The sequence below is a fragment of the Manis pentadactyla genome, chromosome 12 (assembly GCF_030020395.1).
Source record: "Manis pentadactyla isolate mManPen7 chromosome 12, mManPen7.hap1, whole genome shotgun sequence".
Classification (NCBI taxonomy): domain Eukaryota; kingdom Metazoa; phylum Chordata; class Mammalia; order Pholidota; family Manidae; genus Manis; species Manis pentadactyla.
The window spans coordinates 3,217,417-3,221,462 of NC_080030.1; positions in this window are offsets into that span (position 1 = coordinate 3,217,417).

Genomic DNA, 4,046 nt, shown 5'->3' on the forward strand with positions numbered 1-4,046 from the left:
CAGTATGACTGTAAGGAGTGTGGGAAGGTGTTCAGGCAACGTCTGTATTTGGAAAGACACATGAGAATGCACAGTGGATTGAAACTCTATGAATGTAGGGAATGTGGGAAGGCCTACACTTGTTTCGTATCTCTTCAGGAACATGTGAGAACCCACACCGGAGAGAGACCCTTGGAATGTCTGCATTGTGACAAAACCTATAGTCGTCAATCCTCCCTTCGAGCACATATGAAAACTCACACTGGGGAGAGGCCCTATGGATGTACACAGTGTGGGAAAAACTTTCCCTGGTACTCATCTTTGCAGAAGCACATGAGAACGCATAGTGAAGAGAGACACCATGAGTGTCAGCAGTGTGGCAAAATTTTAATGTATTCTTCAAGTCTGAAGGCACACTTGCGTATACACACTAAGGAGAGACGCTATGAATGTAAGGAGTGTGGGAAAGGCTTCTGGTATCCTTCAGATCTTCAAGCCCATCTGAGGACACACACTGAGGAGAGACCCTATGAATGTCCACAGTGTGGCAAAATTTTAATGTCTCCTTCAAGTCTGAAGGCACACTTGCGTATACACACTAAGGAGAGACGCTATGAATGTAAGGAGTGTGGGAAAGGCTTCTGGTATCCTTCATATCTTCAAGCCCATCTGAGGACACACACTGAGGAGAGACCCTATGAATGTCCACAGTGTGGCAAAGCCTTTGGTCAGCCTTACTCCCTTAAAGTACACATGAGAGTTCACAGAGAAGTCAAACCCTAAGAATGTGAAGAGTGTGGGAAAGCCGCCTTCAATCTCATATGTGAGGACACACTCTGGTGAGTGTCCCTATGAATGTAAGGGGTTGTGAAAAAGCCTTCATATATCCCTTAAGCCCGTGAGCCCATTTGAGGACACACATTTCTGGGCAGCCTTACAAATGTCAGCAGTGTGTGATGACCTACTGGCATTCTGAGACCCTCGAGGCATGTTAGGACACACACTGTCGAGAGGCCCTATGAATGTCAGCAATGTGGGAGGACCTACAGGCATGCTGAGAACCTGCAAGCCCATGTGAGGAAACACCCTGGGGAGAGCCCCTGCAAATGTCAGCAATGTGGGAAAACACAGGTATTCTGACAAACTGCAAGTACATATGAGGATACACAGCGGGGAGGCCCTGCATATATCAGCACTGTAGGAGGCCCTTCAGGTATCCTGCAAGCCTGCAAACACATGTGAGGTCATGCATCATAGAGAAACTGAAATTTTGGAGTGTTGGTAAGGTTTTATTCTCTCCTAAAGATGTTTTGTATTTGAGTGAAGAGATTGGTGAGAAACCTTATGAATGGAAAGAATGTTTAAAAATCTTCAGGTATACTAGTTTTTTTTTACAAGAAAACTCAGGGCTGAGCTGAAATCTTTTTACTGTTATAACTATGGCTTTGCTCTTATAAGTGCCTCATCCTTAATAGTGTTTCTTAGTGTTTTAAATTCTAGATGTTACAATATGATCTTTTAAGGTGGTAAATATACCCTTTAACTGTACTAAATATATTCTTTTTTCTTTGGCTTTGTTTTAAATAATTGTACAGTTATGTGAAACTTGTTGCGATTCCATCACAATGTTTTGGAGCCAAAGTGTTTTTTCTTTTCTTTTTTTTTTGTACATTTATAAAATTATTAAATTGTCATTTATATATAATTTTATGGTGGTTTCAAATACACAATGCAGTGGCTCAACTTTCACCCATCTTATCAAGTCCTCACCCGCTTCATTGCAGTCACCGTCTGTCAATGTGGTAAGATGTTATACAGTCATTAATTGTATTCTCTGTGCTGTACTACCATCCCCACGACCTATCTATATTGTGATTGCTAATTATAGTGCCCCTTAATCCCCGTCTCTCTCCGCACCCACTCTTCCAAACCCTTCGCCTTTGGTAACCACTAGTTCCTTATTAGTGTCTATGAGTCCAATGCTATTCTGCTCCTTCAGTTTTGCTTTGTCGTTATACTCCACCACACATGAGTCAAATCATTTGGTATTTGTCTATCTCCGCCTGGCTTATTTCACTGGGCATAATACCCTATAGCTCCATCCATGTTGTCGCAAATGGCAGGTTTTATTTCTTTCTATGGCAGAACAATACTCTGTTGTGTGTATGTACCACCTCTTCTTCATCCATTCATCTATTGATGGACACTTAGGTTGCTTCCATATCTTGGCTATTATAAATAGTGCAGCTATAAACATAGGGGTGCCTATGTCTTTTTGAATCTCTGATTTTGATATCTTAAGGCAAATTCCTAGGATTGAATTACTTGGTCAACTGGTATTTCTATTTTTAGTTTTTTGAGGGATATCTGTACTGCTTTCCACAGCAGCCCCACCAGCAGTGTAGGAGGCATCCCCTTTCTCAGCTACCTTGCCAGCATTTGTTCTTTCTTGCCTTTTAGATAGTGGCCATCCTAACTTTTTTTGTACATCTTGATAAAATTTTAGAGTAAGAGTGTTTTGAATCTTCCTTTCCATTTCCTAGTATGTGAACATGATAACAGATTACTGTTAAGATTTGTTTTCTGGCTCACTGTTGCAGATACCGGAATTTCCTCACTCAATATTGACCTTCCCCTTCAATTTTTATTATTGAAACGTGTACCTTCCACATTTTGTTGTTGCTGCTGGATACCACATGTGTGTTCTTCACATCAATTACTAGTTGTGGAAAGATCTGAAAGTGGACAATCTCACCTGTTATGTTTATAATCTGTCCTCTGCTCATTGTCCTGCATCTTGCTGAGAAATTGGACACCATGCATTGAGTTCAGAAGACCTCATGGCATGAAGATACTAGGCAGATGATTCTGTTGAATTGTGTAGTCCGTTGAGTATGATGGGAAACGATATCCCAGCGTGCTTGTGTTGATGGCTCCGAGACATATTCATGAGAAGAGGAAGATGCATGAGTTTTGAAAAGCAGAAGTGAAGAAGGCATGATTCTCAGTTCTTCTGTGCCACCAGGAGACAGAGTACAGCACATGGCCCCAGGACCTGGCTCTGCCCGTGTGGAAGAGCTTCCAAGCCAACAGGTTCCATGTTAGTTCCGTGGGCAGCAGATTCTAGAGGTTGTTCCAGGAGCTCCCCCATGAAGGACCCTGGTGGGTTTTCAGGCCCACAGTGATCCTTGCATTTCCCTGTAGTTCTTTGGGGTCCCTCAGGCTTCTGCAGGCTATCACACCTCATGATGTCTGTCATCCTGTGAGCCCGCTGACCACCAGTGCTTCTATGGACATGATGTCTCTGCAGTAAGCATCTCATTCCTCTAAGAGTAGATGTGTCTCCTGCCTGTACCCTGACAGATTTGACACTGTAGCCACAGCTGCAGGGCACTTGCTTTCCAGGATGTACTGTCGAGTGGCTGCACTGGCCCTGCATTTCTTGTTTCTGGATAGTTCCAAGATTGACATACGTGTTTGTGAATATATTTGGCAGTTTGTGGGAGCTGACTGCTGTGAAATGACAAGCCCAATAAGTTATTATTTTCCGTTTTCATAAGTGATTACCCAGTGTTTTTTCATTTTTTATATGTGACAATGTGCGTTTTCATGTCAAACACGGTTCATTATATTGTTTCTTGAAAATACAGCCGTCAGTTATGCTACGTAGCAGCAAATGTGGGTTTATTCGGGAATAGCAGGGAATTGTAATTGGGTTTTGTAAGTTATGGCGAAACATAAGCACATCTGGAGAACAAAGGAGACCTCTGCTCTTTTATAGAGGAAAGCAGGGCATTGGGCAAGGCTGTTGTCCACAAAGAGTCCAATGGGGTAAACAAGGAGTTCAAAGTGTAGTAGTTCCTCCTTGGTTGAGTGGTGATGGTCTCTCACAGGCTGTGCTGTGCCAGGCAAGGAGATAGTCTTCCTTCCGGCAGTTGAGGCAGTAACGGGCTTCTTCTGGTGGGAAATAAAGGGTATGTCTTTTTCTGTAATCTGAGTGTTTACTGTCCTGGTATTCTGATTACAGTTCTTGGAGCTGATAAGGATTGTATCACTTCTGAGCAAGC